At 45.3% G+C, this 13843-nt stretch overlaps 1 protein-coding gene across 6 annotated transcripts in view; it reads right to left on the reverse strand.

The window, feature by feature from the left end:
- Positions 1 to 10599, reverse strand: part of KCNS3 (potassium voltage-gated channel modifier subfamily S member 3) — a 71898-nt gene extending 61299 nt beyond the window's left edge. For 4 of the 6 annotated variants that reach the window (XM_045008797.1, XM_045008792.1, XR_006577775.1 and 1 more), the window contains exons 1-2: positions 10513 to 10593; positions 9771 to 9880 (exon numbers count right to left, since the gene is read on the reverse strand). The gene's annotated coding sequence lies outside the window, so the exon portion shown is untranslated. Of the gene's footprint in view, positions 1 to 9322; positions 9435 to 9770; positions 9881 to 10512 lie in introns of all 6 variants that reach the window. The other 2 variants (XM_045008794.1, XM_045008795.1) reach the window with 2 other exon arrangements.
- Positions 10600 to 13843: the final 3244 nt, after the last annotated feature.

Raw genomic sequence — 13843 nt, forward strand, 5'->3', positions numbered from 1 at the left:
AACACATTGTAATGGTGCTTTTCTATCTATTCTAGGGAAAGGTTCTATACAAACGGGTCGTATTCTGGTAATGTCAATATGTATAAAATATACATGTACAGAAATACCAAACTAAATTTGGGGCTCAATGCGGCTCTCTTTGAAGTCAGTGTGAAGTTTGCCATTGACTTTAATGGGAGAAAGTCTGGAGCCTTAAAGAGACACAAAGTGAAACTTACACAGATTCAAAAATGAGTTCAAAGGAGCTGGTACTACAACCAGAGTCCATTTTTTTGGTTTAAAACCACATTTTCCTCATTTTTATAAAGACGCATAAAAACCATCAGAGAAAAATAATGAAGTCGCCATCCTATGGACACCAAGAGCTTGTCTACACTGCCCCACAGCTTAGACTACAAGGGCATGAAGAGCAGTGCACACCAAAGTGCTGCATGGTAACTCCCCCATGTGGCCACAGCATCCAAAAAGTAAAAGGTTCCCAGCAATGTTCCCTGTAATTTTTTTCATCCATGTGCAGACTGAATTTTGTTATGTGCACCATATCGTGGTAATGTGCAGCAGACACAAAATACCTAGATATAATATATTTTAAAGTTACCATAGGGATAATTACTCCAGCCATGACAGGTTAGGCATTTTAGAACTCACTACTCAAAGAATTAAATGTAAGTGTAAGAGAGAAATAAAAATTATGAAATGCATAGACCAGTCAAAAAACTAAAATAGCACCACTTTGAAAGAAGTATCAAGTATGTGTGTGTGCACGTGAGAAAGAGAGAGACACACACAAAGTGTGTGTGAAAGAAACACACAGACAGACAGACACGTATGGCCCCTTTAAGTACGCTGCCCTTTTAAGTACAGACGCTCCCCAGGATACGCAAGACCTGACTTATGCAAATTTGCACTTACAGAAAAAGTTCCATAGGCCAGAAATAGGATTTTCGAGTTGCGGAAATTTTTGCGTAACGTACGGGTATACGTTTCTGACTTACGCAAGGCTTTCCGGAACGGAACGATTGCATAAGTCGGGAGGTGTCTGGAGATTGGCACTCACCAGCCTGCTTGTTCAGACACAGCAGCAGCCACCAGCAAGCTCTGTCCCACATTCCATTCCTGGGCCATTGTGTCCTCCCTCCCCTGCTCTGTGGAGATGGAGTACAGAGGTAGGGTGGGGGGGACACCCTGACATCAGACCCCCTCCCCACCATTCTGCACAGCAAGTAGAAGCCTCCCAGGAGCAGCTGGCCAGAGGCTCCAAGGCAGAGGGCAGAAGCAGCATGGCAGTGGGAGGAAGGGTACCTGAAGTGCATGGCACTTGATAGACTGCTGGGCAGCCACGTGGCTTAGAGGAAAGTTAGATTCCCAGCTGCCATTATCATGTTTTCTTCAAACAGGTCCAATTCATGTGAAATAGCAATTTTTAATTTGCACAGCATCCACACTGGGGGGGGGGGGGAGGGAGTTACAGCACAGCACTTTCGTGTGCACTGCTATTCACACCCCCATAGTCCAAACTGCAGAGCAATGTAGACATAACCTTAGTGTGAAAAGCTGGCCCCATTGAAGCCAATGGGAGTTTTGTCATTGACTTATGTAGGGCCAGGATTTCCACCTATGCCTGTGCTTAACTTGAAACATGAAAAGTCTGACTTCATTAAGACTACCTTGTGCTTAAAACTAAGCACATGCATTAGGTTTTGCCACAATCCTTCAGTCTAGTCCATATAGCCCTGCAAAATGGAGCCCCATTGGCTTCAAGGGGACTTCACACAGTGAGAGGCGTCCAGGCTAGCAGATCCTGACGCAAGATGAGAGAGCCTGATTATAAAGGAAAGACAGTGCGGTCAAATGCAGAAAGGAACAAACAGAACAAGAAAATGGAGAAAAATCTTCTCTAAATTCTTTCAGTTAATGCAATTTTTTGGAATACAGTCAGAACGCTTTGGTCCCAACTAAAATGGACCATCTCCAATGTGTAAAGTTAAATAGATGCATGAGTGTGCAGGGTAGGGGCCTTAATAAATTCAGTTTGACTTCAGAGAGATTCCCTATACTTCGAAAAATGGGGAACACTGTAGAACCAGGATAAGCTTTTAATTAAGCACATCCACCGCAATTGTAGGGGAAATTTTAAGAGGAATTTGTTTGTTTTTTATATTTATAAACAGATGTTTAAAACAAAACAAAAATAGCATAAACGCCAGTTCAAACAAAATACTAGTTAGCTGCAAAAATTAAAGTGTACTTTTCTTTTTCCCCACTAGGACATGTTATGGGGACAGGGAAGGGGGAGAGGCTGAAACCAAGTGAAAATAGTTTTTTTTATGGTTGGGTTTTGTTTTTGCTACATTCAAATGAGAACATGGCCAAATATATTTAAATAAAACCTTAGGAGGAGAAAATGCTGACAGGCTTAGAGCACTTTGCCAAGTTTCAACGTGGAATGAATTAAAACATCCAAGATCTAACAGTTCATTACAATATTCACCATACTAAGGGTTAGATTGTCCTTAATCCACACGTGGTCGCCGGGAGGGTGGCAGGTGGCTCCGGTGGACCTCCCATAGGCGTCCCTGCGGAGGGTCCGCTGGTCCCGCGGCTCCAGTGGAGCATCCGCAGGCACCGTGCTTGGGGTGGCAAAATGGCTAGAGCCGCCCCTGCAGACCTGCAGCGTTTCTGCTTTGAGCTGTTGGCTACCCCAAGAATCTGAAAGAGTTAATCACTTTTTGGTTTGGCACCTCTATATCAGTCAAACAACATTCTTATTAATCTGTAGGAAAAAATATTTGCTCCTGGCCTGCCCTGCACACATTAAGAGCAAGTTACAACCCCCTGAAAATAATAGTTTATAATGGAAATATTAACATGCCTTTAATTATGCCTTGCAAATGGGGCTGTTGTAAAATATCATATGGGACCCAACCCTACATTCTTTGCGCATCCTCAACTCTCATTGACTTGAATGGGCGAGTGCCCATATTGGTGTTTACCCTAATGGGTTATGCAATGTTTTCCACTGCAAATATTAGGTGAGCTTTATCATGTATAAATATGTGAATTACAGAGCATTTTAGAGTGAGAGGATTCTACAAAGCAGTTTCTTTTATGTGTAGGTTATCCACAAAATATCCTGCTGCTACAATACAATGCTGAAACCCTTATTCAATACATGCCACTATGTTAAAACTGAAACACTGAAAACTTACTTAAACAGATGTTACAGTAATTAGATTTGCCCCTTTCAAAGTCAACCCCTATTTTATGTCCCTATTTGATTTTCTTTAAAGTTGTAATAAACAACATTTAACAAAATTTAAAAACAGCTTCAGAATCATTAGCCAATTTTGGTAGTTTATAGTTATTTTAACAACTGAAAAACAATTATGATTTTTTAATGATACAATAAAATCCCCAAATTAAAAGGAAAATGCTGTTGAGGAGAGTTCACGTTTTCTTTTTTAAATACCTGTGTACTCATTGGTAATAATCATATATTACATTAATAGAATGCATTTAATCCCAAAGCACATTACAAATTATGGGCCCAATCCTGCTCCCAATGACAAAAGTCCCCTTGCTTTATGCAACATGCTCTCCTCAGAAATCATTAGATTTCTGCACTGAAATCTGAATGGTAGCACTAGCTCTCATCATTGGGAAGAGAGGGGATAGTATAGAAGCATGAAGCAGAGAATTAATATTTTATATGCTGATCCCAATACCTGAACCACTTTGGATACAGGCTGTAGATTTGTGCTTCACCAGCAACTGAGGACTATTAAGCTATTAACCCAAGACGTGGAATGTTGCTAGCTGTAAAGATCCCCAGACTGTTAGTTTGCTGACAGCTTGTTCTGCAGCAGCGTTTGAAGGGACTGAGTTGCTGCAATTCTTCTGAAGCTCTGAAGAGTCTAGATGACACACTACATATCACCACACCATAAAGACTAAGAAATCAGCTCTGAGGAGAGATCAGAGGAAGTGTGTTTAGTTATGTGTGCTGAAGTGTAGAATGTTATGTTGGAACCTTATATTTGAATGGATGAGAAATAAAGTGGAATAAGTCTATATAAGGAAGACCAGTAGATGTATTGCTTAACAGTCTACATTTAAAAGTTATTCACAGTATTTGGAATACTATTTTATACTATTTATGTTTTATTGCATTAAATGTCTGTTTTACTAAGGCCAGGTCTACACTACAAACTTACACCGGGATAACTACATCGCACAGGAGTGTGATTTTTCAAACCCGAGAGACGTAGTTATACCAACCTCGCCCCCGTGTAGACAGCATTACCACCTCTCCTGGAGATGGATTAACTACGCTGATGGGAGAAGCTCTCCCCTTGGTATAGTAGCATCTTCACTGAAGCACTGCAGCTGTGCGACAGCAGCATTTTAAGTGCAGACCTGCCCTAAGGCTATGTCTACCCTACCACTGATGTCAGCAAAACTTACATCGCTCAGGGGTGTGAATATTCCACCCTCATGAGCAGTGCAAGTTACACCAACATAAGGGCCTGTGTGCACAGCACTAAGTCTGCGGGAAAGCTTCTCCCACCAACATAGCTTCTGCTGTTCGCAGAGACGGTTTTATTATACCACTAGGAGAGCTCTCTCCCATCAGCATAGAGTATCTTTACCACGTGTTGTAGCGATACAGCTGCGCTGCTGCAGTGCATACTGTATGGAAATGGCCTAAGAAACTGTATGGTCCCCTCTTTGAACTTGACTGGGAACCATTAACGTCTACTTCTCAGGATTTTATATACAATAGTCCTGATGTTTAACTCTGTGTACTGCATTCCGAAAAGTCCTGAAAAGACAGGGAGAAGGGGCGTTTACCAGAGTTACACGTAATAGTGCCTCAGCGTCCCCCTTCCCTGTTACACAAGTGCTAAAGTCAATGGAAGCTTACGGTACCTCTGCTGGTAAAATCAGAGGGGAGCTGCCCCTCCAGCCCTGGCTAAGGTAAGCAGTGCTCCCCAGGATGCTAGCAGGTGTAGCGAGAGTGTAGCTACAGCTGTAGCGAGAGTGCCCCTTCCTGCTTCAATCTACTTTAATCACAGCTTGGGAGGACTGAAGTACAAGGGTGACATTGCAATGAGCTGAAAATGGAGCTGCCACTTTCCCAACCCTTCAGCGAGGGGAAAGGAGATGAAAGCCAGTGGGGTAACAAATTATGCAAGAGAAATCCACCCTGCAGCTTCGAGATCCATCCTGCAGATTGGAAAGGATTGTTTTCCTCTAGAGGAATTAGTATGTATGGGATGCAGGAGAAAACAACAATTCTTGTTGCTGATGCCAGAGAGGAACATTGTCAGAGACTGTTCCATGGCAATTTATATTGAAGCTGCCGGATCCAGAGGTCAAGCAGCTCTCACTGCCTAAGTTCTCACTTTCAGATGCAAATCTACCTGGAGCTGTTTTGCTCCAGGCCAACTGCAATCAAAACCACTCTTATTTCCATAGCTAGGGTGTGTGATTGTACAGGGTGGGCATACTCTCACTCCCACATTAGCAAGGTCCTGCTATCCACTCTTACAGTGGGGGATCCCCGTCAGACGTGCCACTGCATGTGGCCCGAGGAGGCCAACCATACTGGATTTTCTGTCCCTGAAGGGCATTTTTCTGCAGGCTGTCTCCCAGCTCCTCCCCCAGGAGGCAGAAGGTAAGGCAGGTAGAACAGAAATTGGCAGGAGCCACACCTCCATTCACATTAACACTTTAGAGAATGGGAAGTAGGAGAGATACATGGGATAAGCCACTGTGGTAGGGGTGGGGAGCACAAGAAGATGGAGAATGGAATGTCATAGCATGGCCATGGAACACTGGAAGGCCCTAAGAGAATACATGTAGGTGAATGGGATAGAGACAACACGGAAGAAAGCCAAAGGGAACATACGCCACCTTACTGGAGTAAGGAAGAGGCAGGACAGCTCAGTAGAGGAGCAGACAGTATAATATGAGGGAGACAGAGAGAAGCGCTGAATAAGGAGAACCAACGGGGCTGAAGCCATCAGCCCTTAGGAAACAGGAGCTACTATTAAATGCTGCAGCATATCACCTGAGCAACACAGGCTACCACAAGAGCATCGAACCTGCCCTTGACTCTCTGCACTGGCCTCCCACAGAATATTGAGACCAGTTCAAGATCTTGGTCCTTAACTTCGAGGCACTTGATGGCCTGTGCCCAAGATATCTAAAAAGATCACCTAAGGCCCCAGAATGAGAACCACAGTCAACAGCTCCACTCCTGAGGTGCAATGGAACTCTTTACCATAAGGTTAAAGCTTGTCTATGTGGGAGATGGAGCTTTCTTGGGGGGCAGTCTACACTGGAAGAAACTCTCCAGGAACTAAGGACTATCACAAACTTCACCACCTTCAGCTCCAAATGCAAGGCACACTTCCTTGACCAGCCCTCCACAATTCCTTGACTTGCCTTCTCTAACAAACGCAGATCAGTGTGTACAGATCTTTTTTTTTTTTTAAATCCCTACCAAAACACTACACTGCACACAGTATTTCCTTGGTTGGGAGAGGCGGAGAGAGAAAATGAACCACATGTGACAGATATTAGTCATGTGAACTTCTCGAAGTGCTCAGATATAACATTGACTAGGGTAGTATGAGAACTTACATAGCATAAAATAGAACAGAATAAATGAAAGAAGGGGGGGAAATCAAAGGGGGCAGATAGATAAAAGCAGAGAGAATGATGAACATGGCAAAGAATAATGGAAAAGGACACAGAAGCCAGAAGGAGAGAATAAGAAAATAAACTATGGGCCAGATACTCAACTAGCGTGAACTGGTGAAGCTCCGCTGAAGTCAACAGATCTATGGTCCTAGTCTAGTCAAAAATGTGATTGATCTAGCTCCATCATTCAGGGCTGTGAAAAGTTGTCTACACTAAATAGGAAGTGTCTAGCAGCTGTAGTGTAGATATACCTTAAGACCATTTCTACCAGCTGAGAATTTGGCCGTTTAAAAAGAACCAGACTAGGATCTACATATTTTATAAACAGGAAGCAAGAACAGCATGATTTTGTTTTGTTCTTGAAGAAAAGAACAGGGTGAATAAACACAAAAAAGGAAGAAGGGGAAAAAAGGATAAGCAACTGAACATAATTAGAAGTTAATGAAAATGGGAGATGGGAGGAGAGAAAGAAAAAGCAGCAAAAAGATGGGACTATGAGAAAAAATAAGCGAGAAAATACCCACAAACAGTAGGCTAGTGGAATAACTTACTTATTCATGAGCCTCCATTTTATTTTATTGTGTTTTCCTGGCCACGACTCTAAAGTTTGAGAGCAAGGGAATGATGTTACTTTGGGGATCTGACTCTTGTATTTAATACTATTACAGTTGGGCAGGTCTTTTGAAATGTAAATGCCCTAGAGGCAGGTAATCACATTCTTCAAATGGCAAGAGTAGGCACAGAAGGGATGTTGCAGAACAACTTAAAAGAATCTGAGAGGGATTCAAAGGAGGAAGGTAAACAGGAGGAGTGGCCTGTTTATATATAGTCAGGATGGAGGGAGACCAGCTATTCCTCTGCTAAAGCTAGAGCAGTCAGAGCCCCAACACAGCATACAGATTCTGAAGGGCAAAAGAAACAAAAACACACAAATGCCCTTATCTGCTTGCTAACTGGCATTTAATTTACATTGGAAGGGCTGGGTATGTAGAGCTTGATTCACTTCTGTTGGCACTAAGGGGTATAAATAAAACTGGAGTGGAATGCAGGCAAGCTACAAGTTAGGGGACAACACTCATCCCAGGAGAGAGGGCAGGTTGTGTTTCCAACACTGATTTGACCCAGGGGCTCTGCCAGAACGTTCCCATACATAGGGAGCACCAGTGGCAGAGGCTAGCAAGGGAATATGCTGAATCAGTATATCAGTAAGCCTGGCAATGCCACCTCCCCAACCACTTGCAAGTCCCCTGGTAGAACAGAGGTTTGAAGTGCCTTGTACAGCTTCATCTCAACTCCAGGCAGACTTTTTGCACCCTGGAACAATGGCCCAGATCCTCAAATGTATTTAGGAAATCAGTGGAAGTTAACAGTCTACATACCCTTAAGGATTTGGGCCTCTGTGACATTCATTGTGTCAGGGCTGAATCAAGCCACCAGTGTTGATGTTAACTTCCTGACTCGATTGTTACCATTATTCTTTGAAAACTGTAATTAAATTATTAGGGTTATCTTGATTGCCTGATTTATTATTCACTCTGGCTTTTGATTGTTTTATTCTTCCCTTGGGAAATTTTGATGTGCCTGGAGTAATCACAAAGGCAATGATTCTTGGTGTAGAATTACCTTTTTTTTTTGGTGCAAAGGATATTTTAGGAGAAATTCTGATCTCACATAAATCTAGAATAAATATTGACTTCAATGGAGTTACTCTGGATTTACATCAGTGTAACTGAAAGGAGAATCTGATCCCTTCTCATTCCCCTTCTTCTGCTTGTATTTAAGGACATCTTGTTGAAGGACTGCTGACATTCTCGTCCTTGGCTTAGTGCTATGAATTATACACACACACTTACTTTCTCCAGCAGGAGGAAATGAGGAAGGATGCACTCACTGGCTCCTCTTAGAAAGCTGCTTTACAGCCTAAATTATCAATATACGTAGTCAATTTTACTTAAATAAGTTTTCTTAAATTGTTCTTCACTTTCAGTTAAATCAAGTGGTGTTGCTCTCTTTTATGTTTGTTCAGCTATGAAACAATTTAATTTAACACCATATTTTAAAGAAGTATTAAGCCCCTGCTTAAGCCCCTGCTTTTACTAGTAGTTTAAATACAGAATCTTGAAAATATTCAAAATTCAGATTTTCCACCATTAGCCAATATTCCCCCCCTGCCCATACAGTTCAGTTCAAGCATGGGCTTTGGGGGACATTTTTTCCTATATCTCCCTGCTCTTGTCATGAATAATTGCTTGGTGACAAACTGGCAACACCCCTAACTGATTCTGTAACATACTAAGCAAAGTTGTAAAGCCAGCTGTTTCTTGCCAAACTTCCGGGAAACCTGGCCAGTTATTGCTAAAACCAATGATTCAACTCTAGTTGATTATAACAGTGATACATTTTCTTAAAATACTGTCCTCATGATCAAGGAAAATGGCTAAAGTAAGAAACCATTGCCCAGAATGCCCACCCTCTGAAAAATCAGTCTCCTTTAATGCATCTCATGTTGGACACCTAAAAACTGAAGCACCCAGAATCACTAGTCACTTAAAAAACAAAAAAACAAAACAAAAAAGAATTGGTACATGGCTATATACAGTGAATTGTTGCTTACCTATAGATGCACTGTTGTTACTGCACTTATTTAGAAGTTACTCTAATTCATTCCATCTTTTCAACTCTTTTGACCTCTGTTAGTGATAGACGCTTAGATAAGAAGTTCAATTCTGGGAAAGTAATTGTGGTAAAAGGATTTTTTGGTAGCTCTGTAAATTCTGGTAATGGAATCAATATACTCCTGCTGTTCAAATCTTGAGGTACACCCTCCCTCTAGATACATCATTGGTACTCTGTTTAAGACTATAGCTCACAGAGAGCAATCAGCAGTTGTACTTTGCATTAGGCAAGACTAAACTGTGTTGGAATGGGGCTGTGTCAGACTGTGATCCCTGGAAAAGAGTTCTGAAAGTGATCCATGAGGATTATCAATGCCTCATTGAAACACAGATTTAAATTCTTCATTATAAGAGGGAGGCACTTAAAACAAAAAAAGAAAACACTACCTTGATCCACAAGCAGGGAGTCTACCTCCAGTTTAGCAAGTCTGATCTGAGCCTCCCATCCATGGGCACGAGAGCGGTTTCAGATCCACTTGGCCAGTCTCTTGCTAGGACTGAAGGAGAGACTGAGCTCCGCAATGCGAAAGGGACTCAGCTATGTACCTATTGATCTGCCCTGGAGAAGCTACGAACGAGCGTGACCCTTCCCAGCAGCAGCAGCAGTGAAACTAACTAGCTAAGCCTCAGCCTCCCGTCCAAGATCGGACGGGAGTAATCACCGCAACTGCCCACCGGCTCCACGCAGAAGCAGGCGTTTCTTCTAACAGAGAGCAGCCCAGGGCGCTACGAGCCCCAAATATAAGCCAGCGGCTTTCTCGTGTTCAGGGGGGCTTGTCTCCTCTTAAGTGATCGGCGCCGGCCCCGGGGCAGAGCCGGGGGCGCTCCCTGCGCGCAGGGCAGGCTGGCGGGGAGGGATGAACTGTCCCCCGGCACCCAGCAGCAGACGACAACCGAAGCAGCCCCTCGAGCTACACGGAAACTTGGAGCCCCAGCTCCGCCAGGGGACTCGAGCGAGGAGCGGCGCGAGGAGGGGGGTGGCCGAGAGGCACGAACTAAGTTGCCTCGCTCCGCGGCGCGGGTCGGGTCGGGGGCAGCCGCTGGAAGTTTGGGGCTCCCCGCCGGGCGGGGTGAGTGGGGAGGGGCGGCCCGGCTTGAAAGGCAAAGCCGCGGGCTGGACAAGACATACCTGGGGGGCCGCGGCTGGTCCCGGCGCGGAGCGGAGCTGCCCATCCACGCGTCTCCCCGGCTCCCGCAGCGAGCCCGGCCCGGCTCGGCTCGGCTCGGCGCGGCGCGGCGGGGGGAAGATGCGCAGGGAGAGGTGGGCGGGGTTAGGCTCGCAGAGGCGCCCTCCCCATTGGATTTCCCCAGCCCCTCGGCCGCCGCGTCCCAGCTCCGGCGGGGCTGTGCGCACCTCCACTGCGGACACAGCGCCGCCCCCCAGGACTCAGCCTGCCCGCCCCTGGGGTGGGGGTCTGTCCGGGGACACCGAGAGCGAGCGGGGCGAGACAGGAGACTGCCGGAGACCTCAAGCACCAGCAAGTGAAGCCGCCGCTGGGATGGGACCGGGAACATCAGCGATCCTGGGCGCTGGGACTCCAGCCAGCCCCGGCGTCAGATCAGACTTCGGGGCTGAGTATTTGCTCTGTTACCCTGTGTGTGTATTTACCGCTGGGGACAGTTAAAGTAGATCCCCTGACACAGATCCCTGGGAAGTGTTGGGGTCTTTGGTGGGAGCCGTGCGCCCCACCCCAGCACGTGTTAGCCAACGAGGGAAAGACAAAAACCTCCCATCAGACGGGGAAAAGGTAAGAAGCTGGATCCCGCCGATTTGGGGCTCTCTCCCTCCCCCTTAAAATCTAAACAGAGAACAAGTGTCTCTGCCCCTGTTGTGCCGCTGGAACGCGGAGCACGTTGCATCAGGGCACAGCAGCCCCCTGCAGAGCCCCACATCTGGCACCCGCATCTAGCTACATTTTTACCCCACCGCATGTTTAGCTGTTCCTGTTGCACCCGCTCAAACGCCAGATCCTGATGCATCCTCCCAGCTCAACAGCGCCATTAAAACACAGAGCTTGTTTCTGTCGACCCCAAAATAAACTGTGCCTCAAAACAGAGAGCGAGTCTTGCTTCTACTATTCCACCAAACTGGATCCCAACACATCCTGGTACAAAAAAGCTGCAAATTCAACTGGAACCTGGATCCTGCTAATTTTTGGGGCACATACCTTGTTCTACGGTCTGAACTCAGTACACATGCAGCTTCTCCTGGTCCATCAGAATAATTTGGATCCCAACATAAAAACTCACTGGATCAAACTGGATCAAGGTGCCAGATCAGAGTTTGAGATGCTGTTGTATTGGGATGCATTAAGGTTTGTTAATTTGGTGCAGTTGGAGTAGCTGGATTTGTGTATATGCCCAGTGGAATTTGAGGGCAGGGGACCAAAAACAACCAGGATCCAGCTTTTACCTTTTTCCTCTTATTCAACAATAGTATTGAGCATCACATGTATAATGAAAACATTGATTTACAATAGCTTTCAACCTGCTGATTTACTAATGTGGAAAACAAATCGCTTCATTTGCAGAGGAGAGGGTGCGGAGTGCAAAGTAATGATGCTTATAGGGCACACAGTGTATAAAACATACATTAACATAAATGTGATCTGAATATCATTTAGAATACGATTACATTTTATTGTGATTGCCAATATTTTAACAACTGCCATCCCTCAGAACACACTCATTGCACACTGACACTGACACTATACACGCACATTACATACACACTCTCTTTCTCACACATATAAACACTATACTGTCTCACACAGTATCCAGATTACGCATGCAAAAATTCTTTTTAGGAAATATAAATGTTTTCCTCCTTATTAGCTGAGGAAAATGTATACTCTACCCACAGTGCTGAACATTTGGAATGTGTGAGATTTTCCCCCACTCCAGAAATTCTTCTTATGCTTAGGATAATCTTCAAACCAGTATAAGCCTCTTTGTATTGATATAATAGGATCCACACTATAGTTTGCTACAACTTTCTACAGTAGACAAGGCCTTAGACATTCCTGAGCTCAGCGCTGCAGCACTTAACTTTTAGACACCTAAGCCCAGATCCTCAGTGGAATTTAGGCACTTAAACCACAGATTTAGATGTGTAAATATTGGGTTTAGATGCCTAAATCCCAGTTTTGAAAGCACTGTGATCCACTAAACTTCTGCTGAACCTCGTAGGCATGGCCAGCGGGTATAATAGACCCGCCCCTTCCCTGAGGCCCCCACTTCCCTGAGGCCCCACTGCTGCCTGCCAACCTGCACTCCACCACCCCACCCGGGTCCCCACTTCTCGCTGCGTCACTTCTCCTCAGGGGCAGGGAGGGACGCTGCAAGCAAGCAGCAGGAACCGGGGTCTGGTGAGGGAGTGAGGTGCTTCAGCTGGGCACTGGGGCTGCCGGCTTTGGGAGGGGGGGCGGCACCACCAGCTCTGCCTGGCATTTGGCGGGGGCTGGCCTGGATTCAGCCTGGTTTGGCGGGTGTGGGGGAAACGGCCTGGCCTGGCGCTCAGCCCAGCGCTGGGGCTGGCCAGGGCTCCTCCTTTTCTGGAGGGGGCAGGTTTCAGGGCTCCTGTATGTGGGGCAGCAGGGCTTTGGGCGGAAGGGGCAGGGCTGGCAGGCTAGCTTCTCCAAAGTAGGGGTTCACCCACCACCCATGCTGGTAGGTGTCTAAACATACTCAACGCCTAAGTTTTCAGGGTAAAAATTCCCTACCCGCCTATGTTTCTGCTTCTGGGCATGCATGCTGTTGCCTCACTCTAGGCATGCGGATGCCTATCTCACATCACCTTTGGCTGGCCTATCTGTCCTTATCCTCAAAGAAAACTTGCACATTTTCAAAAGACGAGCGTGAGAACTTAAATTCATAACTTCCCTAGACACTAAAAATCATGGACTGCATAGAGACACTGGATTTATGGCTTATTATAACAATCTATACACACACAATCCACACACCTGCTTTTATCCCTCCTTCCTTCCTTTCCTCCCTATTACTGGAGGAGTGTTAATGGGCCGCTTCACCTTGGTATGTGTGAATTACTTATATTGTATAAGTACTTGTATATAGTTACTTGTATTTAGCTGTGATGCTCTGAGTTAGGCCTTGTCTATACTACACAGTTTTGCCAACAAATGTCAGCTTTCGTCGTCAAAACAATGGAGGCGTACACACTGAAAAGTTCCTCCTGCCGCTTTAACTCCACTGCTGTGCTGACAAAACCACCTCGACGAGCAGCATGTTTCCCAGACCTAAAGAAAGAGCTCTGTGTGACTCGAAAGCTTGTCCCTCTCACCAACAGAAGTTGGTCCAATAAAAGATATAACCTCACCCACTTTTCTGCCTAATATCCTGGGACCGACTTGGCCACAGCACTGTATATGACAATGGAAAAAGTTAACCAAGGGAAAATTTGGTTCAGACTATGGACTTTTCATTGCCATGTATCTTGT

This window comes from Mauremys mutica, chromosome 3, assembly GCF_020497125.1.
Source record: "Mauremys mutica isolate MM-2020 ecotype Southern chromosome 3, ASM2049712v1, whole genome shotgun sequence".
Classification (NCBI taxonomy): Eukaryota; Metazoa; Chordata; order Testudines; family Geoemydidae; genus Mauremys; species Mauremys mutica.